General features: G+C 44.0%; 1 long non-coding RNA gene across 2 annotated transcripts in view; it reads left to right on the top strand.

Moving 5' to 3' along the window:
• The first annotated feature begins 4,199 nt into the window (after positions 1–4,199).
• LOC123627379 overlaps positions 4,200–26,909 on the top strand; it is a 216,840-nt gene continuing 194,130 nt past the window's right edge. The window contains exon 1 of one of the 2 annotated variants that reach the window (XR_006731261.1): positions 4,200–4,297. This is a non-coding gene — a long non-coding RNA (uncharacterized LOC123627379). The remainder of the gene's footprint in view (positions 4,298–26,909) is intronic. The other variant, XR_006731260.1, reaches the window with a different exon arrangement.

The following is a 26,909-nucleotide window of genomic DNA, read 5'->3' as shown; positions in this document are numbered from 1 at the left end:
AAATGAGAAGAGAAAATAGAGAAGTTTTAAAAATAGATTATACTTGCCTCTTAAGACTTTGCCATCCCTAGGTCATGGCTATTGTTGATAACAAAAGTGCTAGCTCTTAACAGCAAACGTGAATGTCTTCAAAATCACCCTTTGGACGATATTTAGTAGAATCTCTTCACAAACACCAGAGATTTCTTCGAGAGAGTATCCGTGTGGTAGATTTAGTTGTGTTAATTGGTCCATTCTAAATGTTTTGTTAAAGTGATAAGATTGTAAATCAGTTAAGATGAACTTGATAACTTTGTTTTTTTTTTTTTTTTTTTTTTGAGACAGAGTCTCGCTCTGTTGCCTGGGCTAGAGTGAGTGCCGTGGCGTCAGCCTAGCTCACAGCAACCTCAAACTCCTGGGCTTAAGGGATCCTCCTGCCTCAGCCTCCCGAGTAGCTGGGACTACAGGCATGCGCCACCATGCCCGGCTAATTTTTTTCTATATATAGTTTTAGTTGTCCAGATAATTTTTATTTCTATTTTTAGTAGAGATGGGGTCTCGCTCAGGCTGGTCTCGAACTCCTGACCTCGAGCGATCCATCCGCCTCGGCCTCCCAGAGGGCTAGGATTACAGGAGTGAGGCACCGTGCCCGGCCATAACTTTGTTTTTAATGTCCAAATTTTTAATCATGGGATTGTAAAAAAAAAAAAAAAGCATTTGAAATTGGTATAGTGCTCAGGTTCACTGCAGAGAATCCAGAAAATTAAGGAATATGTAAAGAAGAAAATGAAAATAATTCTTAATTTCATTACCTAGAGAGAAGTATTATTGCCTTTTGGTATATTTCTTTTCATTTCACTATATATCACTATATATATGTGTGTGTGTGTGTATATATATATATATATATATATATAAACATTTTACAAATTTAGGACACACTATAATTTGCATATACTGTATGCTGTCCCCTAGAAGCATTATATAAAGACATTTTTCTAGGCCATTAAATATTATTTTACTTACTATGGACCAGGTACCTTATTAGTATTAGAAAATTAGAAAATCAGAAAATTAGAATATTCACATGATTATGAGACTAATACTCATAAAGTAACTGTCTCCCATAGTCACGAACATTAGGTGCTGTGCAGAAGTAAGTTTATGTTAGTGTAATAATCATTCCAATAAATTAGTGTAATATAATAGTATTATCTAATTAAGTTCTTATGAGGTAGTATTATTGTTATCCCTGTTTTCCAGAGGAGGAAACGGAGGCTTAGAGAATTGGAGAGACCTGCCCAGGATTACTCTGCTGGTATTTGGCAGAGCCAGAATCCAAGCCCAGGCAGCCCGAGTGCAGTCTTGTTCTTCTGACCATGGATTTTAGTGTGTCAGTAGAAAAGATAGTCACTTGCCCCTACAGACATAAAACAATTTTAAATGCAATAATCTTTGACAGATTCTCTGATTATTTTCTTAGGATAAATTCCTGAAATGGAAATACCAGGTCAAAGAATATGAACAACCCTTGGAGTGAATGATACTGCAAAGTCCTAAATGGGGGAGGACCAGGGACGATAGGATTATTTATTGCTTTGCCTTCCTTCTTTTCTTTTCCTTTTGTCCTGAGTGTTTGTCTTTGCTCTAAGTGACAGCAGGAAGTAGACATGGCAGTGACTCGGGCCCAGGCGTGCCCTGGAGGTCCGGGCAGTGCGCTTGCTGTCCAGGCAGAGTCAGTGGGCAGCTGCCTCTCGGACAGGTTTATTTATTTCCTCCTGCCACTCCGAGATGCAGTATGTCAGGGAGGAGGGGCACAGGGAGGCAGAGCTCATCAGAGGGGTGAGTCTAGATGGCAAGTGGATGTAGAGCCTCTTCAGATGAATGTCATCACAAGAAAATGCCACTGCTCGGTAAAAATCACCAGGTTCAGTTAGAGACTTTCTTATTTCCATGAGTATTTAGTGCAGCCTGCCGTGCACCGAAACCATAGATTGCTCATATATAGCAAGTGACTATCTGTAAATATCCCTCTGCTCCTCATCACTGCCCACCCTCCTTCTCAAGTCCCGCTCCTCCAAATGCACATTATCTGTCCTTTGTCCTATCTCCTAATGCCCAGCTTTTAGTGACATGGTTCCATGTAATCACAAAAGGACAGACTTGACTGCCAGCTGTGCTAGGTTTGATTCCTGGCTCAGCCACTAATACACTATGTGGTCCTGGAGAATCTTTTTGATTCTAAGTTTCTCACCTTTAAAATAATACAGAGTTGTAGTGACAATCAAATAAAGAGCCATGTGTAGGAAAAAATAACCTTTACTGAGTTCTCATTAGCAGCATCACAAAACAAAACACTGTCCTAAGTGTTTTAAATACATACCTGTACTTATTTCTCAAAAAATAATCGTGTGGTGTGAGCAGGAGTCCAGATGGGGAAGTTGAAGATCAAGGCCGGCCCCTGGTGAGGGCTGCTCTCTGCCTCCAAGATGGTGCCTCAAACACTGCACCCTTTGGAGGGGACAAACACCACGTGCTCACGTGACAGGACGGAAGGGCAAGAGGGGTGAACTCCCTCCATCACGTCCTCACCTCCCCAGGCCACACCTCCCAGCACTGTTGCATTGGGGATTACATTTCAACCTGGATTTTGGAGGGGACAAAACCATGCAACCCATAGTGGTGTCAGAGGTGGGATTTAAATCGAGGTAGTCTACCCCAGAGCCCGTGTTTACCCCAGTGGCCAGTGCCTGAGACTCCCAGATTCTCGTTCCCTTCTCTTTTCTTTTCAGGGAGCACCCAGTTGGCACATTTCTTGATTTTGCCGCTGGGGTCATCTTGCAGGGGGTTCTGCAAATCGCAGGATAAAGAGCATACTTGGAGCATTAGTTTTACTCATGGGGGTGGGTCTTTTTATTTTATAACAAACCTGAACATTTTGTAGGCTAGAATGCAGAAGATAAAACCAGAGATTTCAAGGAAACTTTATACTCTTAATAATCTATCGTGAAAGATACTTGACTGAAAAAGTTTGAGAAGCACTGAGAGGATATATTCAAGCTAATGTAGTTTGAATATATATGTCATTTAGCTAATTGACTTCCTTTCCCTTTTTAGTCCCTAAATGCATAGTGAGTTTGCTGTACCCACTGGAATTCTGGAATGAGAATCAGGGAATCTGGACCCACCTGTTCCTCACCAGCCACCCAACCGTCCACCTTTTATCACTCCCTCCAACAAGCCTGCTCCATGCCCCGAGTGTCACTAACACAGTGTGGCCTGGTGAAGCAGTCAGAGCTTTTCTAGTTCTGTTTCCTTGCATATAAAATTAGGTGATTTGGCAAAACTTTCTCTAGGGTCCGTGTCTGTCACCAGATCTAGTGCTTGTACAGTTTTGGTGCGTGTGACCCCTGGATGTGACAAGGTAGAGCAGTGTTTCTCGGACTGCAGCCTGGGAGCCGCCTGCATCGGGGTCTCCCGGGGCCCTAATAAAAAAGCAGGTCTTGGGGTGGCCCCAAACCTGCCGAGCCGGGAACACTGGGACTGGGGGGCTGTGACTTCTTATTTTAAGCAAGCTCTATAGGTCATTCCTAAGCACGTTAAAGCTGAGACGTACAGCTGTGGGGTGCAAAATAAATGTATAGTATAGACCCGTGTCCTAAAAGTGTTCTCCTTGTTACAAGACAGGCCATACAGGTTTGGAAAGAGAAACGGCCGCGCTGTCCCTGTCGGTGGCCTTCCCGGCCGAGCCCAGGGCTGGAGCTCACCTGGCCCAGGCCCAGCCTGCAGGGTCGCCGCTCCCTGTGCCTGCCCCATTCGGTGACACGAGGTGCGGCAGCAGGTTGTCCCAGGGGAGGGTGGGGCCGGCGGCGGGGAGCCCGGTGGGCAGCGGGAGTCGCCGGGTCGCCGCGGGCGGGCGAGGGGAGCGGGGAAGCGGGTCGCTCGGCGGCGCCCGCCCCTGGCCCTGCCCCGTCGCCTGCCGCTGTCCCCGGGAGCTTACGGCGTCCGCTCCCGCCGGGGGTGTCGCCGGGTCGCCCTGCCCGGGCGGGCGGGTCCCGTCCTGCGGCGCCGTCGGCCCTCCCGCCACCCCCTCGGCGGGGCCCTTCCCTTCGCGCCGGTGACGGCGACATCCAGCGGGAAAGGCCGGCGCAGGCCCGGCTCCCGCGCCTCCCGCCCTCCCGCCCGTGTCACCGCCGGCGACGGGACCGGCGACAGGACCCGGGCGCAGGGAGCCGCCTCCGCGCTGTGCATGGCCAAGCTCCTGGCCGAGCTCCTGGGCTGCGCGCTGCCGGGCACGGGCGCCTCGCCCACGTGCGAGGTGGGCGGCGGGTCCCCGCGGTGGCGGGCGGGTCCCCGCGGGCGGACAGGTGGGCGTCCCGGCTCACCCGGGCGTCGAGCGGGGCGGGAGGGTGGCGACGAGGGGACCAGAAGCCCGGGGCCCTCCTTTCAGTCGCCGCTGACGGCGGACACGTTTCCTGTCAGTCCGCGCGAGTTTTGTCGGTGGTGACAGTGGCGGCGGCGGTGACTGTGGCGGTGGCAGTGACGGTGGCAGTGGCGGTGACAGTGACGGTGGCAGTGGCGGTGGCGGTGACTGTGGCGGTGGCGGTGACTGCGGCGGTGGCGGTGGCGGTTGCTAGGAGCGGTCCCGGGGGAGGCCGGCTTGCTGTCGCCCCGGGGAACGGTGGCGGCGCTGACTGTGTACGTGAAACCTCTGTGTCGGCCACTCAGCAGGGAGAGGTCCCCCCACCCCGTGGCCTTTGTCACTGTCCTGCCCTCCCTCAAGAGGCTGCCTGACAGGTAGGGCTGTGGCAGCGGCCAGGTCACCCCTGGGCGGTCTCTGTGGGCGCTGTCCTGCCCGCTCGGTGACAGGCGCTGCCAGCTGGGGCGACACCGGCAGCTGCCTCAGCCCCGCTGTCTGCAGGGTCCCCGCCGGGCAGACGCAGAGCTGGGTCTCTCTGCTCCTGGGTGCAGGAGCTGGTGCTTCTAGAAGGTGCTACTCCGGGTTCCAAACTCCCGACCTCGTCCTGGGCTGCTCCTGGTGCTACTTTGTACCTTCTGAGGTCATGTGGTCACCTCCCTTTGATTCTGGAGCTCAGATCGCCCAGCCCGTAATCTGTGCTGTGTGACAATGGTTGTTAAGCAAGGAGACCCCAATACTGGGGGATAAGGGGGCGTTGGGCAAACAAGCCTGGACTGGGGGAAGCCAGGCTGCAATGCCTGGGTGGGGTTGGGAGCCTGAAATCTAAGACGTAAAGAAGAGCCCGGAAAAGTAAAGCTTTCCAGGCCTGCAGTGAAAATTAGCTGTGTCCCCTGGCACCGTCCCTGCCCGATTGCTTTTCCGTGGTGTTAGCATTTGGGGGTTACTCTGGAGGCCTCAGCTACTTCTTTAAAATCGCTCTTCTCTGTGCCTTTCTCTTCCCTTGTATTTGGATTTTTGTTCTTAAGGTACCAAAACCCATGCCCGGTGATTTTGGTCGTAGGTGCTGCCTTTTGGTTGTATATTCTTGTCCCTGTTGTCCTGCAGCCAACAGAGGCCCCTTCTTGATGTTTTAGAACGATTGAACGATTGGCTCCCAGTCACTCTGGGGAAGAGGCAGCCTCAAAAAGCAGCCATAGATGCATTTAGACAATTAAAAGAAAAACCAGTGGCTGTTTTGCCTTTGAAGAGCTCCAGGGAAAGGGAATCCCCTCCATCCTTGGTTTGTTATTTCTACCCATCCAGAGGCAGGAGCTACTTGTAGCATCTGCCGTCTCTTTCTACAAACAGTTGATTCCACGTTGGCTGAATTGACCTAAAACACTCCACCCAGGTGTCACTTCTAATCCGTGTTGCTTGGGGAAGTCAGTGATCACCCCTTTGGGGAAAAGCAGTTGTCTAAGGAGAGGAAGAGCTAATTCAGGAACGTGCTTTAAGGATGCTTGCTTCTGAGGCAATAACCCATCAACACACTCTCGCTCATAAATAGAGAGGCAGTTGTTAGACTCCCTGCGTCGGAGAGGGAGAGAAATGTGCAAGAAAGATATTATTAAACCTTTCTAAATATTCCTTTCCTAAAAGCAAAAGTGCTAGGGCACTTGAGGAAATTCTAGGCAGCTTTTCATTTCCACCGGATGCTCGAATTCTAACTTGGGAGATTACCGTTAGTTTCAGGGAGACCAGGAGAAGAGATGGGTGTTTTCATAATAAATGGCCTTTGTTTGCATTTTGGTTAGAATGTGGCCAAGAACGTAGTTGCTTCTTACATTGGGCTTACACAGAGGAGGTTTTGCCTCGGTACTGAATCTGGGAGCTCGTGTGTATTTGCAGTTGTCCAGCAAGGGTGAGGGGGTGACAGGGTTGGAGAACACAGGACCAGAACAGTCCCTGTGGTTGAAAAACAGCTCCCGAGTGTGTCCTGCGGCCCCGTCTTCAGAGGCTAAGGACAGAGGGTGTGTGTTGGAGACACGGAGTGTCTTCGTCATCATTTTGTTACCTTTTTGCTTTGTGTCTTCTTAGTAAACTAAGTTTGCAAAGCAAGTCTTTGAGAACAATTTAAAAATGTCTAGAATACAAAGCAAAGGATAGTAAGTTTACCGCAGGGCCCCGGCAGTGTCCTGAGTACTGGGCTAGATTTCTGGAGTAATGTCTGTGTCTCACCAAGGCAGAGCACCTGCGGAAAGACTGGGCTGGCTGCGTGCCTAACGTCAGGGAGGACAGAAGCTCACAGGCAGGTGGTTTTGGGCCTAGCGGGCCCCTGTGTGCTTGGAGGGATGGACGTCTGGCCCCGGCCTCCATCCCTTCCCCTTTGAGCTCTGACATCTGAACCGACCCCCCATCTCCAGCCCAGGTCTTGCTTTCCATGGTGCCTTAGTGATAGTAATGGGGTCTGAGTTCCAGGACAGGAAGTGGCTATTGCATTTTTATCTTCTGTGCCTATCTTCCCCCAGTCCACAAATCTGCATTTTTAGTCCCTGTCAACCTTTATCATCTAACCTGGCAGGACACCTTTGAGGAACCCCATCCACTGGGCTGAACACATTTGTCTCTGTAGAAAAGGGACGGTCAATTCCATGCCATTGTCCATGGATATGGTCTCCAGAATTTGCCAGATCTCACGTATACTGCATATTTCCACATTCTGTTTTCTGTCTTCACCAGTTTTGTGGTTTAGAGCGTTTAATTAATTTGCTTAAGGTCACTTTACCAATCTTGATTATGTCCTCTCACTCCAAGCTGTTCCTCTGCTTGGAATATTCTTTTCCTAATATTGGCCTATTGAAGTTGCCCGTTTCTTCAAGGTTCAGCTAAAATCCCACCTCCACCCCCGCCCCCTGCTTTGAACAATATCCAGCCCTCTACCACAGTCCCGCTGAATATTATGTGTGTGCGTGTGTGTTTTTCTATGAGACTTTGGACAACTTTCTCTTTGAACTTCTCTGTGCTTTAGTTATATCTTTGGTGGGGATAATAGTAATGCTTAATGCGGGGTGCTGAGTGTTAAGTGAGTTCAAGGACTTAGAATAGTGCTCAGTGCATGTTCATTGTTGAGATTGTTGCATGTGTCTCTATCCTCTTCAATGCCAGGAACCATGTATTGTTCCCTTCCACAGCACCTAGCGTAGTATTTTGCCTCAAATAAATGTCCAGTGGATCAAACTGATCTTCCCACCCTGAACGTTCATGATTTTCTTTGCTCTTAAATTGTTTGTTGTTTATCTGAAATTCAGATTTAGCTGGGCGCCTTGTATTTTTATTTGCTGTATCAGACAACATCATTTTACCTTCTCCCTCCGTCCCCCACAACCTGGCTCCTAGAATCTAATCGCACTCACCTGTGGAAGTGCTAGAGTGAGCAAGTGACCCATCACAAGTGTCAGGGCTGTGACTGAGAATGTGTTACTAGCATCCGGTTTATTCCTCATGTGTTCACCAATTCATTCCATCTCTTATTGACTCAACCAGTTTTAAACGCTGTCTTTGTGCTAGGCACCCTATGGAAGCCGTCCTAAGAGACGCTCAAACTGTTTTGACTGTGGCCCACACTAAGAAATACATTTTACACTGCAGTCCTGGATACACATAGCTATTTATACCTATAACACTGCAATGAAGTTTCAAGAATAATATTTTCCCTTATGACATGGAATGTACTCTGATCTCTGCAATTTTATTTTTTTCTTTTACATTCCATCTCTTCCATTCCATTAAAAAACAAACTGGTAAAGACCTATTAACTGATTTCATGGGGTATGACCCAAAATTTGGAAAGCTCTGCTATATAAAATAATAAGATTCTATTTTTACAAAACAATCTGTACTACCCCATTATCCGAGTACTATATTTATATGTTATGACACTCTACATTACAAGATTCTTGTGGTCTATCTTGGGAAGCCAGTCACCAAGCATAACATTATTTTTTTGGGGAGAATATGTTTTCAGAGTTTCAAACTACTAACTTACCAGACAACATTGGATAAATATTCTGCCTCTAAATTGGGGAGTGTTTGCGTAAGAGATTTGGTGTGTTACCGGAGCGTATTTTATGACAGGTTTTTTATTTCAAACAATGTACCCGAATTTCAACTTATTTCTCTTTTAGCCAATTCCCAGGGCTACATTTTATGAATCTTCCCAGTTTTATATTTAAAACTCCTCTCTTTAAAGTGGTTTTACTTTCAAGCAGTTTTTTCCTCTCTCTACTTTGCCTGTTGAAGAACTTGATTTTGTCCCTAATACTTGAATAGAGGGGCTGCTTTGTCTGTTTCAATGAATCTTGGACATTCTTATCCACTTTGTCATTCTGATCGGCTTTAAGCATCAAGAGGATGAACCACGTGGTCAGACTGTTTTGAAAGCAAATAACTTGGACAAGTATGGCTGTAGCTTCTGTGATTGGGTGTTGGTGGATGATCATAAGAGAGAATTTTACTTTGAAAATAATAGCTCCTATTGCCACAGCTGGGCTTTCGATGAGAGTCATTTGAATTTTAAGCTAATGGATACTGGATTTGTCTTGTAAATTCACAATTCAGTTTGTTTGAGGGCTAATTGGATTGCTCTACCACATCTGAGCCGTTGTATACACTAGGGCAACTCTACTTACCTTTTGTGTTAGCTGCTTTTAAACTCCGCATGGGGTCCTAAATGCACGCATTTCGTTTATGAGAATATTTGGTCCCATTATGATTACATCTGTCTAATGGCTTCTCCCTGAGAAACTGTTCCATGATTTTTTTTCTTTTTGTATTTTGATCAGGAAAGGCTGGTGTTTCGAATGGCCGGTGCTGGCAGCCCGTCACAGGGAGCAGGGATAGGAGCTTGATTCTTTGATGTATTTCCTTTTGCTCAGCTCTTTTCAATTCATAATGGGGTTCTGGTATATTACGAGTGTCTTTACTTTGCACATCTTTGATAAAATGTGATAGGTCCGGTAGTGACATTTACATAGGAAAGTTCTACCTACCGAGAGTTGCCTACTGAGAGGGCCCATAAACAAAATGGCAGCTCTTGCTATGTGAGTTCGTGATGAGGAAGAACTGTGCTCTCCGCCCTCGGAGAGTCTTACGTGTAGTCTAGGCTTTTCTCTAAATACCTGTAATGTATTAACAGTGTCCTCTGTTCCTTTCGAGCCTCTACGTTTCCAAACCAGAATGGAGGCCTCATCGTCCTCCCTGCACCCACCCGAGACCCACTTCTCCTTTTCCATCTCCGTCTTCCACCAAAAGCACCAGACGCTTCTGCTCACCTTGAGTAGCACTTTTGTTGTTATCCTTTCTTTCTCTCTCTTCTTTTTCTTCCATGGACAATCTGTCAGTGACTCCTGCAGATTCTTTCTTGGATCTGTACCTTTCCTTTTACCCACACTGCTCTCCATTCGCTGGTCTGACAAACAGTTACTGAGTACCTACTAAGACCAAGGGGCAGCCTGTAGAGGATTTCACAACAAGCCACTGGTTGGCTTTCTTCCCTCCAGTCCCGCTTGTCTCCACTCTTCCTGAGCGGACGGCCTTTCCATTGTCGCTTTCCTATAGAAGAGTCCAAATTACCTTCTGTCTCCAAAGGCTCAAGTCTCTAACTTCTATTAAGTGTCTCACCCTGCCTGGCCAATGTTCCTTCCTGCCATTGATTTTCTTCAGGGACCCTCACGTGTTCAAACACAAATTCTTGCTCCTGTGGCTTTGTTTGTGCTATTTGTCCGTCCTCAGATAGGACTGATGCCTTTCGCTCTCACTGACTGAACCTGCCTAATCGGGACCCCGGCAAAGAGCCAGCCCTTCCCCAGATGCAGCAGAGAGGCTCCGGCTGAGGAATCACATACTTGGTTTCCAATCCTGGCCCCCTACTTCTTAGCCATATGACCTTAATTAAGTGAATTACTTGTTTGTGCCTCAGTTTTATTCTCTGTACAACTGGAAGAATAATAGCTATTTCGAGCTGTTGTAAGAATTAAGTAAAGTAATTCAAATGAAATACTTAGCATAATGTCTGGCATGTAATTGACAAATAATATGTATAATTTAATTATTATTATATAAACTTTCACCTTAACCCTCATACCCTGGGTTATCTCTCTTCTTTGACTATCTTAGAACATAGCTTATACCTTTCTGAATCCGCTACAGTGTTGAGCAAGACATAGGTGCTCAATCAATGCTTATTAATTTTTAAAACATTCCATATGCTGCTATAGCAGAATCTGGGAGCCAGCTTATTTCTGGACATATTTAATTGTATTTCATGGAAATGTGACAGCCACTGTCCTTCGGTGATTTGCCCCCCGATCTATGGGATGTGTATCGATGCTAACTTAGTCTGCAGTTGTACAAATGATGATAATGTACTTTTACAGACAGCTGCCGCAGAAGCAGTACTTGAAAAACGTACCAATTATAAGTGCCACTTAAATGAAATTCAGCCATAGATTGTAATATAATTAAATACAGAGTATTTTTTATTTTTCAATTGGGTTGCAAACTTATATCCTCAATATAGGTCAAGTGAAGCGGATCCATGGCACAAGTCAAGATTTTATTCATCAGACTTTTATCTTCCATGCTGTTGGTGCAGAATTCTGGCTGGAAGTCAGGTTAGATTACTCCAAAAGTAATCTCTCTAAAAGAACACTAACACAGTGGGCTTCCTTGTCATATTTCCAGCGGGAGAGGAATGATGCCCTACTCCTTTGGAAACTCTGTTGGGTGCCTGGAGCAAGGGAATTGTCTTTCTTGAGGATTATTTGAACCTGACTGTAAATGAAGCAACGGTGCCTACAGAGAGGCACGTGGGGCTGAGAACTAAAGAGTGACAGTGTCGTGACTCTCAAGGAACCTGCAGGGGAGTCCTGAGATCCGGGCGCAGCTCATCTCCTCGCCGGCTGTGTGCTGTTGGGGGAAATCTCCTCACCTCTCTGAGAGTCAGTTTTCAGAGCTCTGAAACAAAAGTATCAATATTCAATTTGCTTCGCTCGCAGAAACGATGCGAGGCCCTAGTGTGGTCATGAGTGTGAAAGTCCTTTCTAAAATGTCAAGCGCGATACAAATGTGAATTGTCCTTACTGATACCGTAACGAAGAGAACGGAAACATAAGGTGCATACTTGGTATCCTGGGCGTGCAGGAACTTGCTAGAGAATGGACTGTTACGGGTGGTTTAAATGGTGAAGAACAGAAATGCTTCTATTTGGAAGGTGGAGAAGGAAAGATGAAGCAGTCAGAATTTGCAGCTCGAGCTCACAGCTTCTGCATCCAGTAGGCTTCTCATCTGTCTTAGAAAGCTGTCTTGGGATGTGCAGTAACTTTGCTGACAGCCTGAATTTCAGGCAGCCTTAAGAGCCCATGCTTTTATTTTATGGAGATTTATTTTCCAAAACTATGTTCTTCAGTTTAGAATACGATCGTGAAGGGATGTGGTAGGAATTAATCTGCCCATGATTTAGACCTCCTAGGAAGGCTGCAGGCTTGGGTGTGTTCCCAGTGGTCACTGGAGTTGACATTCTGGGTTGTGAAGAGTCGTTGTCTTTGATGCGTTCTTCTAGAGAAAGTCTTTGATATCATTTTAATTTCTCATGATGTCTCCTATATTTACGATAGCTGGGGGGGCCCTGTGGAGGACGCACAGCAGGATGAGGGTGGCCCAGCCTCCAGGGGCTCGTAGAGGGGGAAGGCTGACTGCTCGAATGACACATCTTCCTTCTAGGAGTGGGTCCCCACATGGCCATAACCACCCAGGCATATGACAGGTTCGTATGTCCCTTAGTTTGTCCCTAAGTGTCCTCATACTTAGCTGTGTGAACCTGCGTTAGTCACAAGCATCTCTGAGCTTTAGTTTCCTCTTTGAAAAGTCAGTGTTTTAATAGATCCTACCTTATAAGGTAGTGAGGTAGCATATATAATGCACTTGCTCAGCGTCTGTGACATAGTTATCCATTACAGCAATAATCATTTGTCTACTAAGTTAGTCTTTCAACATCCCATGCTTTTAATTTTAAAAATTCTTATTAATAATTATCTAGAATTGTGCCATTTATTTGTAACTGGCACAACTGTATTGTAGCTAGGGAGAAGAGAGGGATCAGAGAGTGCAGAGAAAGAGAATAGTGAACATTTGAAAAAATTTTGATAGATAATTGGGCAAAAAATTTCATTTCATTCTAAGTTCGATGCCAGATTTGTTACTGGAACCATAGTAAACCTTTCTTACAAGAGTTCAAAACACTTCCACTCTTACTCTTTTATATCTGTTTACTGCTACTCTCTAGAAGGAATGATAACCCACTCAACATTCTCTAGGCATTCCCTATCCAGGAAATTAGAACTATGTCAAGGGTCAGTAAGTGGGAGAAACAAAAGCAGTGTCACTAGATGGTGTTAAAAATTTTCTCCAAAAAAAAAAAAAAAAAAAATTTTTTTTTCCAGGTGCATATAATAAATATGTGTAACTGGGGCCCGCCTTGCTGTGTCAGAGCTGAGATTTGGCTGCGTCCAATGGTGCAACAATGGAAGCTATTTGTATCCAGCCCTTTACATAGGTATTGAGACACTTTCTGAGAACTAAACTTGAACTAGGGTTGTGAATAAAGTTCTATCAACACAGGGGCGGGGCTCCATATCAGTGACCCCTCACAAGGAGGGGCTCCTGGGCCAGACCCGGAGACAGGGTCTGAGGGTCTGGGATTGTAGATCGCAGGAACATATACTGGCTGTTGTTGGAACTACTCCACTTTCCCTCTGTCCCCTGAATCTAGCCTCGCCTGTGCCGGACAAAAAGGGCTTGACTAATGATGACACAGGCAGCCCCGCTGCTACGGGGTCCTTTCAGAGAGCAGGATGGGAGGAGGGAGCCTTTTCCGTGCATGAGGAGCACTGGTGGCCTGGCCGTCACGGCAGTCGTGGGTCGCTGCTGCAGGTGACACAGGCACCTCCAGCTGGCCCGGTCTAGTGGCTGCCTGGACTGGTGCAACAGCTACATGGCATAGTGCCCCTCCCCTGGGGGCACCTGCTGATTTGTGACTGTATTTGGGTACGGAAAACGGGTCCATACCATCCTGTCAACTTCTTTCTTTCCTATTCGTGCTGGAATCGATGTTTCCCGCAGGCGGCAGGTGGGCCACTCATGAAATCCAACCCTGCGGGCCATTTTCCCCCAACAAGCTTCTTCTTGATGTTCATGTTAACCAAATTTCATGTATGTTAAAGTGTGTGTTTATCTGTTAGGAGAACGTGAGGTTGTGCGGAGAGGTCAGTCACACACGCAGAGCCTCAGACAAAGGCACGTGGACAGTGACACTCAGTGATTGCTCCTGGGATGGCTGAGATGATTAAACCGCGTCATGGCCAGTGGCTAAAATGCATCCAGAAACCTCACTGATTTAATTTACCAGCTTTGCTACAAAACCTTACATGTGCTCGTGTCCGCGAGGCCAAGTGCATGGGACGCTTCTCGGGGGTCAGCAAGCCGCATTTCCTTTCCTTTTGCGTTTCTCTTTTGCCTCCTCCCTCTCCTCCGGCTTAGGCATTTCCTTTCGAAGAATCTGTGACATGGCTGTGTGCGAATTTCATTTTTTCCCTCTTCCTCTGCAAATAGAAACTGACTTCGTTTTTTCTCGTGTATCAAGAAATGGTGCACCTGGTTTCACAGGCCAGAAAGAAATGGCTGGAAAGCAGCCAGCCAGGCCCTGGGGAACTCCCTAAATTCATCCTCCACCTTATGGACTGTCCAGATTGTTTGCATGTGAGGCTGGGGGACGTGGGGGCAGGGAAGAGGGAGTTGGGAAATAAAATTTTCTCATGCCCAGATGCTGTGAGTGAGTCAGATGGCTGGGTGATGCTCTTGACGCCTGCTGTGATTTTTAGGAGGGCGTTTGTTTGGTGCCAGGTTTGTGTGTCCAAGCAGCTGGGCGGACCCTCTGGGGTTCTGGGTTGATGCAGCTCCCTCCCTCTGCGTGTTACGTGGCCGTTCCTTATGTGTGAACCTCCCTCTGCGTGTTACGTGGCCCTTCCTTATGTGTGAACACTTCCCGGATAAATGGAGGGGCTTTTCTTGGCTTGCCTTGGGTTGCATCTTTGCTTTGGAATTGGTATGGGTTAGAGTGACTGAGAAATACGCTCTCACTCAGCAGAGTTGTGGACAACAAACAATGATCACAGTTCTTTAGGATTTACCAAAGCACCTTATGGCCCATATGAAAACCAAATCAGATTCCATCGCGCTAGCAGTGGTAGAAGATTGGTTTGATTTCTGTTTTTCTGGGTAAATAAAACAGTGTGTGTTTTTTATTTCTGAAATCCCTTGCCCATCACATACCAGACTATGCTTATTACTCATGGAACAAGTATTTATTTCATCCCAGTTATGTGTTCCATATGTGTCTTGGTGCTACACGGATTACAAGGAACAAGGTGTGGTCTTTGCCCCAAGTTTCCTTCAGGAGGCTGATTCCTAAGCCCCCAAACAGAGGACTGTTCTGAGCTGAAGTGTGGTAGAAACCACTATGCCTGTTCTACAGTAAAGATTTCAGGAGCTAACTCTTTTCTCAACTTTCTTCCAAGTGCTGTGACACCACTTAAAATATTTTTTCAAAAGAAGGAGTTGATTTCAGATGACATTATGTTTTTCCAGATTGATGCTATAAATAGGCAGAATTTTCATCTTTGCACTTTCTAAGACACAAATAGTGATTAAAAATGGTAAAAACGTAGGATTATGACTGAGGTTGCATCTGGTTGTAAAACCTTTTTAAAACTATGACTCTTTATTGGATTTTCTGATTTTGTTTTTGTGGTTCCTTAGGCAACTTACTTTCCTCATATGTAAAATGCTCTAAATAAAAATCTCACTGGACTGTCCTGCAAATTTTAAGTGACATATGATGTGAAAGCCCTTAGAATAGTGCCCGGCACATGGTAGCAGATGTGCAGGTAGCACTAGTTTTCTCTCTGTGTTGATGGATCTGCTCCTTGTCTTTCCTAGACCAGTGGTTTAAATTAAGTCCTTCCGAAGCTGCTCCTGTCATCCACTTTTGCTTGGCTATCCCCTGGAGCATTTTGATATCGTCTGCATGGTTCTACATGCTTAGCCCATCAAAGGGTTAACAATACCGTGCTCCAACCTTTCTGGTTTGCTGGAGCTACTTAATCAGAGAAATCATTATAGCTCATTTTGTGCAACCCATTGATGTCCAAAGCAACTAATTAGAGAGAGAGTATAGAAAATCAATCTTTACTAACGTTGACATTTCTTCCAGTTTAAGCAATTGGTTTGCTTACATTCTTTGTGCAAACCTATGGAGATCTAAAATTGTCCCCGATGACTACATTAGAGGGTTCTAATAGGTTCTTGGTGTTAGAATAAAGATGATTTGAACATTAAATACATAGTCAGAGTTTGGAAGGGATCCAGCGTGTTACATGAGCTCACTGGACAGGCAGCTTGCCCTGTGTCACCATCAAAGAAGCTTCAGACAAAGGGGACCAGTGTAACTCTTTGAGAATCTAGCCGGCTTGTAAGTAGAGGGAAGAGGATTGTGTTAGACTTTTCCTTTACCCCTCGAGGTCTTGACCTTTCTCCACCCCAAGCTCCAAATAGTCATGTTCATTCTTTTCAAGTTACTGGTGTCATTCAATTGAAGAGCACAGAAGCATACAATTTAATGCACTTTTACTTCACTTTTTGTAACTCCTTGTGCATTCATTTACATCTCCTGAGGCATTTTTTGTACAAATTTTCAATCAGTGTTAATTGGAACATTTGTATAATAAATACAGAGCTTTTCTTCTCAAAGGCAGATAGTTTCTATTGTATTCCAAGATGTTCATCATTTTGAAACGTTACAAAAATGAAAATGGAAAAATTTCCTAATTATTATAAACACCACATGTACTTGGAATATCAAAACTATCCATGAATTTTTGCTGCAATGACTTTTAAGACAACTCTATTGGCTTTTCCCCTTGAGTTCAGAGTCTCTGTCCTACCCATTGTGACTGTCCATGGTGCTGAAAACATACTGTCTTCTCAGTCACAAAGTGATGGTGACATGAGAAATTTTCTACTCCAATTCCTTAATTTTCAGTGAAGAATTGTAGAGTGCTAGACTCACTTGCCTAATTTGTTGCAGTCTGTATGGCTTATCGAGACAAGAGTCCGGTTCTTTCCCCATTTTACCAGGCTCCAAACCGCCTTCAACCCCGGAGGATCCCAAGTAAAGTTAAAAGCATACAACTCCAGGGTTCAGTTTGAAAAAATAGCTACGGTGTTATGAGTCTTCATTAACTATGTGAAATATAGTTTTCTCATATAGTTTTATGAGAAAATATAGAGTTTTTTTCCTTGTAGGGTACATTGATGAGATTTCATCAGCTTGTAACAACCCTCCTTTTGAGGGCTATAAATCCTGTTTGAAAAAATAATTTTTTTAAAAAACATTCCCAATCTTTCCTCACCTTTGAGTCTTTGGAAGGCCTTCTTAACATTCGAATGGACTGTGGGGGACTTCCCAAATATGAGCAATCACTTCATTATCTGAGAGCCAGCTATGTGAAGTGGTTCACTGTCCACTCATACTTTTAAGAAAACATATGGGAAAGATGCAACGTTTAGAAGAATAAATCTTGAGACTACTTGGCAAAAACTCTGAGATAGAACACGAACCATCCTTCTAAATTACGCTTAGCAGAATTTTATCTGCTAAGGCTTTATTTCCCTTCAGGATTGTTTGAGATACTACTTAGCTTGTTCTTGCAAATTGGATTGCTAATTTTACTTTCCCCATTATTTTTGTCCTTGTTTGACTGTCTTTTGGAAATGCTTAAAATCTATTTTGGTACTGTCTTTTTTTAAAAATTAATAAGACTACTTATATTTTATTTAGAATATGGAGAAAATATAAACATTGTGCCTTCCAAATGTATATATAGGAAAAACAGCAAAAAATACACCCATCTTAAATTAAACCCATGTATTCATTGTGTTATATAAGTGCATACTATTTACTTATAATTGTACTAGGAAAAAATTAATTTATGACACAGTCCTGGCTTATCTTTCTTATCTTATAATTTAGTTTGTTTAAACACAAACACTCATTATTTTTAAAAGGCTTCATTGGGGTGTAATGGACATACAATAAGCTGCTATAAAAGTGTAAAATTGCTGTGAAGTGTACAACCTGATACATTCTGACATATGCACACACCTGTGGCACCATCACCACAATTGAGATAATGAACATACCCGTCACTCCCAAAGGTTTCCTTGTGCCCCTTTTTGGTCTTCCTACCTGCGTCTCACCTCTACCACCAGGTAGCCACTGATTTGTCCTCTGTCATTGGGAATTAGTTTGTAGTTTCCAGAATGTTACATCAATGAAACCATTCAGTCTGTAGTCATTTTTGCCTGGCTTCTTTCCCTCATTGATTTATGATTTGTCCCTATTGTGGTGCGTATCAATAGTTCATGCTTTATTTTGCTGAGTGTATTTTCTTGAATGAATATGCCACAGTTGGTTTATCCATTTACCTGTTGGTGATCATTTGGGTTGTGTACGGTTTTGGGCTCTTACAGATAAAGTTGCTGTGAATATTTATGTGCAATTGGACATATACTTTCGTTTCTTTTGGGCAGTACCTACAAGTGGAATGGCCGGCTCATGTGGTAGATGTATGTTTGCTATTTAAGAAGTTGGCAAATTGTTTTCCAAAGTGGTTGGTTCATTCTACATTCTCATTAGCAGGTTTTGAGTGTTCCACTTCCTTCACATCCTCACTGGTATTTGGTATGGTCAGCCTTTTAAATTTTAGCCATTTTAATAGGTGTGGGGGGATCTCATTGTGACTTTAATTTGTATTTTCCTAATGACTAATAATGTGGAACATCCCATCATGGGCTTATTTGCCATCCAGATATCTTTTTTGGTGAAGTGTCTGTTCAAATCATTTGCCAATTTTTTTCGTTTATTAATTCAATTTTGAGCATTTTTAAAAAGATATTCTTAATGCAACTACTTTACCAGATAAATGACTTACAAGTACCTTCTCCCAGTCTGTGACTTGTCTCTTCATTCTCTTAACAGAGTCTTTTGACAAGTAGAAGTTTTTAACTTGGATGAACTTCAATTTATTATCATTTTTTCTTTTCTGGATCATGCATTTGATGTCATAGCTAAGAAATTTTTATTTAACCCAAGGTCACAAAGATTTCTTTTGTATTTTCTTGTAGAAATTTCCAAGTTTTACATTTAGATCAGTGATCCATTTTGAGTTAATTGTTGCAGGCAGTGTAAGGTATGGACTGAAGTTGCTAGGATTACAGGTGTGAGCCACCATGCCCGGTCTTTCTCTCTCTCTTTTTTGTCTCTGTCATCTCTGTCCTGCTCAAGTTGGCATCTATAACCAGCAGTTTCTCCTCCATGGGTTTTGTTCCGGAAGGAAGCTTTGGCTGTGTAGTTTTGAGAGTTTGTAGGAGCCAAGCTCCTCCAGCCCCTTCAGACTTTCCTTACTGAGCACCTCTTGCCCTGCAAATTAGAATGTGCGAAGCTCTTTCCGGTTTCAGCCGCCATCCTAACGCCGGCTCACTGTGCTTCCCAGGGAGCATGTGTTGGCAGTTTTGGGTTGTCTGTTCTCAGATGGATCAGATACTCTGCTTCTTTCTCCCACCTCTTGCACAGCGGTTGTTAACACCACACGGGTCTTTTGGCTGCTAGTGGTTTATCCCATCTGCTGATATGTTCAGGTTCCTGGGGAAATCTTATCACCTCAATGTTACCAAGATGTATAATGAATATTGTTCATGAGCTTTTGGTTTTGGTACTCTACTTGTTCTGTCTGTTTTTATGGGGAGATTTAAAAACTATATTGCGGCTGCCATCATCTTCCCAGAATTCCTCCCTGATCAGTCCCTTTTCCACATTTATCTCTCGATTTGAGATATTGCCAACAGTTTTCTGGAAGCTCTGACCCCCAGGTTAATGACATGGAAACTAGATTGTGATAAAAAGAAACTAGCCTAGCTGGGGGTGACTTGCTAGTGGGACTCTTTTAACGCAGGCATTTAATTTTTCTGGCTGGATCTGTCTGTGGCTTAGGATACATTGCTTTCTTATTACTTAATTTGCAAATATAGTGACAGTGTGTATATCATTTTTATGCATTTCAGATATGCCATGAGTCAATTTCTGTTCTCCTGCCTTATAAACATGGGAATTACTTTAAAAAAATTGATACACCATTGATTTAAATTCAGGTATTGTTTCTATTCTCTATCACCAGAATTGTAAAAAGATTTTACTTTTTGCCATGTAGAGCACTTTTTTTTAGTCTTCCTAAGAGTGGGGGTTGCTTTATTTTATCTGACCTCATGTTTTTCTTGGTCTTAAAAACCGTTAAGGTTGGAAATGTAGGAGGTGGAAAGCTGCTTAGGATTTTCACTGCCTTCAGACCTAAAGAGTGTCCATTAAATGAATCCAATTGCTTTTGGAACTTTGCCTTTTCTTTTGAGGAAATTAATCACTGCAGAAATAAACATGTCATCTGGTCATTTGAAACTTTATGGATTTTTGTTGAAGTTTAAAATTGATTAGAGGGAGTGCTAGTAGTGGTCTGGGGTGAGTGTTAAAGGAAGAAAGCAGAATTCATTATCACCCCCCCCCCCCCACCAATCTATCACACTCCAAGGGTATTTTCTACAGAGTCATTACCGTGAGTGCTTCATTAGCCCTCACCATGAAAGGTGAGTATATTAGCAATTTTACCTAATTCACAAGAGAGGAAAATAGGACCCTGAGAAATTCCTAAAAGACCAGGAAGGTACAATTAATTCTCAACCTTCTTCCTTGGGGTCTGTGGTCAGCGATAGAAATATCTGAACTTTTAACAGCAGTAAATCATGGATTAACCACACTTCCCCTTACAATAACAATTTTTAGTTAATTTTTAGAGAGATTTAGAAAGCCTTAATATTGGAAACTGTAGAAATTGCTCCTGATCGTACATATTGTTGTGTGTCCGAGTGGACTGCGATGTGCTTGGAGTTGGATGATACAACCAAGGAGAGGTTTTCTCCTTATTTGACATCGGTTCTTGTCCCAGTTCTGTCCATCTGCTCCTCCCTGGAGTCGGGCCGTGTGTGGTGCCCAGTTCATAACTGTTAGATTCCAAGTGCTCCACCCTCGCCTGGTGACAGACTGGCCACCGTCCGAAAAGCCCTCCACGTCAGCTCTATTAGTAAGAGTTAATCTCTCCATTCTCATCTAGCTCAAAACCCAATTCCTGCAGGAAATCTATAAATGCTCTTCCTTCTGAGTGTGCCATGGTGGTAGTGGCATTCCTCCAGCACAGACATTTTCACTTTGAATAATGATGCTTCTCACGGCATTTAATGTCGTTTTCAGTCCAAACTGAGATCTTCATAAACGATTATTAACTAACTAACCTATCAACCTTTTGTTTGGTAGGAAAATCAGAGTAAGTCAGTCTCATGTATCAAAAGTCTGTGTTTATTCAGGTTTTGAGTATTTTAGGGTAAAGCTAAATATTCTAGGAAAACAAAAGGAGGATGAATTTAGATGAATTTGGTTTTATACTAGAATTTGGTAATTTGCATATCAGCACTTAAATATAGCCTGTAGTTATAGCTCTGTAAATGTTTTTTGAATTATAAAAAGAACTGCTATATATTATTGTGTACCATGCACTCTGCCAAGGAGCCTGGATTACTCTGTTTAATCCTCACAATACTTGCACGCATTTACTATTATTATACTGACTTTACACATGGCGACCCTGATGTTTAAGGAAGTTGAGTAACTTGTGGAAAAGCACTCAGGCAATAAATGGCAGAGCTGTGGTTTCAATTATAGGCAATCTGAGTCTAGAATTTACACGAACTCCTCCATTCAATTTTTGATTCCAAGAAGAAGAACACCATGGTGTATCATTATTTTTCCTGTTCATTTTGCCATATCCAGGCAGATTTAAATAGTCCAAGATCAGTGCTTCTCGAAAACTTCCTAGACAGCCTGCATCAGAATCACTATGTCGTGGAGCCGATTCATTGACTAAACATTGCCATGCGGGATATAATCCAAGTGCAGCTTTTGTTTTTTCCCCTCACTATTCTGGTTTTGTTCAGAGGTCCACCCCACCCTGACTCTTGCTCCAGCAGGTTCTCTGGAGCAGGACCCAAACCAATGTGAGGCTTGCCCTCTCTTCTGCATGGCCTACCTGGTCCAGAGGAAACTTGCATTTACCCATTACCCCATGCATTCTAGGAGCACAGACTGAACTCAGCCCCACTAGACAACTGGATTCTTCGGTCCCAGGCCCTTTTGCTGTTTCAGTTGTGAGCTGAACCTGCTGTCTTTCGACAGCCAGGAACACATTTCAGGCCCTGTGAGTGATCTCGTCTCTCTCTTTCCACACTCTGACCTTTTTGTATATCCTTGTTCAGATGAAGCGCCCAATGTCATAGAACTGGTCTGAATCATTTCTTTTGTAAATTTTGCACATGGGAGGGGAGTGAGCGGGTGCGGTTTACACCCACTTTGTTATCTATCGTGTTGGTGCCTGTGCAAGATATCTGCATTCTACCCCTCCGGGCCCACTCCTCATTCCTCTCCACCCTCTTGTGCGGCCCAAGAGGCCGACCTGCGTGGACTCTATCAGTGGCCCTGTGGCTTCCTGTTGAGTTTGGTCAGTTGGGAGCATCAGAAGAAGCAGGAAGAAGACAGGAGAGTGAGGTTGGGGTGTTGATACCCCAGGTTCCCTCTCTGGGTTTCCCTGGGCTGCTGCATCCCTCAACAAATGCCACAGCCTTTGTCAATCAGCTCTGTCCACCCCGCTCCTGCACTCGCTGATTCTGCTAACTAGTCTCTTGACTTTCAGGTCTAGGGGTATTGACAGGTGCCCTGCTGTTACAGGATCTGGGGCACTGCGTTACCCCCTGTGGTTTCCCTGTGCCCTGCCCACTCCTTTTGTGAATCCTACTTTTATGAGACATTCCTTCATCGTTCAGCTTCAGCGTGTCATCTGTTCCCTGGTGGGGTCCTATTTGATATGACGCCTCCGTTGAAACTGACATAGATGTGCTTCCCTTGGAACATCCTGGTACATGCATGAAAATGTAGACTCATTAGAACCCACCAGACCTACTCAGTCACAATCTCTGGTGGTGGCATTTGGGATTCTGCATTTTTAACAAGCAACTTAGATGATTCTGCTGCTCACTAGAGATTCAAATTTAAAAGAGGCTTAATACTGGGAAGTAGAAGTCCAGCTGCAAGTGTGACTCGACTAAGCAGGAATTGAACCATCTTGCCAGCCTAGTTGACTCACTCCTCCTGCCCGTGGGCTGTAAATCCCCAGCTGTCCCCATCGTATTCCAAGTTGAGTTCGGTCTCTCTCTCCTCCTGCAGTCGTCTTGAGCCCTGTTGCAAGAGTCTTGAATATGGTCTTTCATGCCTGTTTAACTGTCTGGTGCAATTTCTCTTTGACAATGTTTCTTTTGTAAGGATTCTTTTCCTTGTGTCTTCTCTCCTGTGGCTAGTACCAAACGCTGCATATACTGTGTTTTATTCCTATGCATACACACCTGTGATGAAGTTTCCTTTATAAATCAGGCACAGTAAGAGATGAACAATAACTAGTAATAAAATAGAACAGTTATAACAATATATTGTAATAAAAAGTTATGTGAATGTGGTCTCTCTCTCTCTCTCTCCCTCTGTCTCTCCTCAAAATATCTTGTATCTTGGTCGGATGTGGTGGCTCACGCCTGTAATCCCAGCACTCTGGGAGGCCGAGGTGGGTGGATCGCTCAAGGTCAGGAGTTCGAGACCAGCCTGAGCATGAGCGAGACCCCCGTCTCTACTAAAAATAGAAAGAAATTATAGGGCCAACTAAAAATCTATATAGAAAAAATTAGCTGGGCATGGTGGTGCATGCCTGTAGTCCCAGCTACCCGGGAGGCTGAGGCAGGAGGATCGCTTGAGCCCAGGAGTTTGAGGTTGCTGTGAGCTAGGCTGAGGCCACGGCACTCACTCTAGCCCGGGCAACAGAGCTAGACTCTGTCTCAAAAAAAAAAAAAAAAAGAAAAAAGAAAATATCTTGTATCTTATTCACCTGTTTTCAGACTGCAGTGGATACTGGTAACTGAAGTCGTGGAATGTGAACCCGTTAAGGGGAGATGACTGTGTTGGTGTGATGCGCGTTGCTCTCCCTGTCCCCAATGTTCCCCCGTCCCATAACCCCTCCCCTTCACCCCTCCAGGGGGTGACTCTGGAGCCTCCTGCGACTTGGGGCGGACGTCCAGAGGTTGAAGGGCTTCGTATGCAGATGCCCGATCAATCTTCCGAGTTTTAGCCTTGCCCGGTTTTCTACTTCTTTGAAGGGACATGGTTCTCTCCTGAGCCATTTCATCATTCTGAGGACATAATCGACTGGCTTCTTTCACTGCAGGTTTAGGATTAAACTTCCTTGGATCTGCGAAGGCAGGATCACGAGTCTGTCTGCTGTCTGTTCTCCGTGCTGCAGTATCTTCTTTCTGTCTGCCCTTCACTTTTTCCTTGTTGTTGGTCTTTCCCCAAAGCGGAGTATCAGATGTGTTCAATGCATCCCCTTTAACTGGTAGTAAATGCATACGTTTTAGAAAGTTTTAAAAGATATTAGCTAATTACCATCTGGTTTCCTCTCAGTCGATAAAAAATTCGATTCACCTTAACATCCCCGTCCCTCCCCACAAACTCAGAATTAATAAATGGTAATGGCACTATTGATTTGTTATGTAGATAGATACACTGTGTTTCCTTGACACTTTCTGAAGGATGTAAAGCACTACTGTACTGAGTGAGTTCAGTTGAAGGAAAAGAATTCACAATAGAGAATAAATTGCAGAAGTGAAAACTACCTCACCCACCGTATTGCATTAAAGCCGAGGATTACTCAGTAATCACTTAACAATAGGGTCCGTATTGATTTCAGCTGCTAATCACATCAGGGATGTGCCCCGACTTAGAAGAGTTAGAATTTTAAATCTAATTCTGCGCAGTCCGAGAGTGCTTTCCGAACTCTGAGTTGTAATTTAAATAGAAAAAAATTGCAGACTGTGGCAGAACAACACATCTGAGTAGCTTGTTTGACATGGACTGATTTGAGAACTTTTTTATCATCTTTTATCAGAGCAGGATCTGGCCTTGTTGTCTGGACCCAGGAATTATAATTGGGATATTTAAGACCGACCCAAGTGGAATAAAATTTGCAACAAACTCGGAATTAATAAATGATAATGGAACTACTCAGACATTAAGACTGGATATTTCTCTTGTTTCTCAAAGGCATTAGAAAAATGAAAAACTGATTAGAATTTAAGGAGCTGTAAATGAGGTAAGGAAGTATCAGGGATAAGCATGGAGAATTACAATGAATTCGTGCTTGGAAAAATCCAAGACTCATCTTTCTCTGGAATAATGCCTCAAATCTCTGCCTTCTTTTTAACATATATGTAAGTAAAGACTGACAACAGCCTTTTCTAAGAGCCGAAAATGATTCTTGGATCAATCTTGGTCACGTTCAATAATCCTTATGCCAAAGAGGCATATTTTGAGGTGGCGTATTTTGGAGTGGCATCTTCTGATCACCTACTGTCATATTTTGGGGTGATGTGTCTTGACCTCATCAAGAGTCTTCAGCCGCTTGGACCTTTAAAATAAAAACAATTTTAATTTAAATTAAATTAAAAAGCAATACATGCTCATTGTAAAAATATTAGAAATAACAGTTAAAGAAATGAAAAAGAAAAAAAATCTGACCTGAACTGCCACCACCTCCCCCCACAAAAAAATAACTCCTGTCATCAGATCTGTGTGTAATATAGTCTTTTATGAACTTTTTCTGTAGGTATAAGTAATTTCTCATAGTTGCAGTAAGAGTATAGATACATTGCATGTTTTCTTTTCCATTTGCATTTCATAGACTCCTTTCCATTTTTTACTACAATCTTCATATTTATCATTTTAGTGACTGTCAGTTTATTGGGTTAACATGATGATTTGAAAGTGAGTTGTACTGAGAAGAAATGGATGATTTGAGAAACATTTCTCCTTCTTTTCTTTTGGTTTGAGCAGAGCTCTGGAATCACAGGTCACTCTCCTCTCTGCCTGAGCCCTGTGCTCACCCATTTCCTTGCTGCCCTCTTTGCCCCTTTTCCTTAACGCTTAAAACACTTCTTTCATGCAGACATGCATAATATTAGAAATTTATTCGGAAGGAAATAATGAGCGAGGAGGATCATCTCGGATAATGTTCGAAGGCAGAGTTTTTTTTCATTTTATCTGACGTTTCCTTCCAAATGAAAGCAGAGGAAACCACAGCTGTACTCTGTTAGCTGCAGCATTGCCCATACGTGTGTCTGAAGAACTTCATCAAACAGCTTTGCAAATTATCACCAGTGCTGCAGACCGGTGCATGACTATGTGTGCACTGGTTGAAGCTCGTCCTCGGGTCCTCTCCATTCAGAAGGCCTGGTCTGTGATACCTGCGATCTTTCCGTGGTTTGCATATGCTCTTTTTCTCCCTACTGTTGCCTCCGCTGCTTCTACCTGGGATTATGCAGATTCTGGCTTAAACCTCCTTATTCTTTTCTGCAAGTGCAAAGCATGATGGGCTTCATTTCTGAGAATGAATGATAATGGATTTCAGCTTTCACCAGTGACATCTGGAAACCACGTATCTTCAGTAATACGTGTGCCACACGATAAAAATGATCCCCCTCTTCTAACAACGTGAAAATGTAAATAAAAGCGGAGTGCTATAAATAGGTAGAGGCCAAATCTTCAGATGAGGCTGGGAGGTCCTAATTATTTTGATGGAGTCAATCTTATGATTTTTCAAGTGAGGTGGAAAGGACAACCGTATCTATGGTGTGTACTTGGGGTAGTCAAGGGAAGGCTGTTAGGAAGGTTTAATTTATTCTGTCGGATATTCAAGGCTCTAAAACATTTCCACAAATCAAAGCCATCACTTGAGAAATGACAGAGATTAGAAGCCAGCATTGGCTCCAACAAGCCTGTGTCCTTCCTGCCCTTTAATCTAAGTGCCAGTTTTATATTAAATAAAGCATTCTTAGCATTGATTAGCACTTATTTTGATCTTCCTAGGTATACCGTGCATTTTAATGATCTAGATGTCAGAGGACTCAATTTCCTGTCCAGAATAACCGAGTGCATTTTGTTTATAAAGATAAACATCACGTGTGCAGGATGTCAGGAGAGCGTTTTGATAAATTTGTCAGACCTGGGCTTTGCAGCTGTGGTCCAGCGGGGCCCCAGGAGAGGGTCCGTGGGGCAAGGGTATTTGGAAAGAGCAGGGGTGTTTCTCTAGAGAGCAGTGACCTTGAGAGGTGAGATTATCTGGAACCTCAAATTCCAGCCTTGGTCCTTGAGGCAAAGAAACCTTTGCCT

Source organism: Lemur catta, chromosome 24 (genome assembly GCF_020740605.2).
Source record: "Lemur catta isolate mLemCat1 chromosome 24, mLemCat1.pri, whole genome shotgun sequence".
Classification (NCBI taxonomy): domain Eukaryota; kingdom Metazoa; phylum Chordata; class Mammalia; order Primates; family Lemuridae; genus Lemur; species Lemur catta.
Note: the sequence above shows the minus strand (reverse complement) of the source record. Positions and strands in the feature narration are given on the sequence as shown.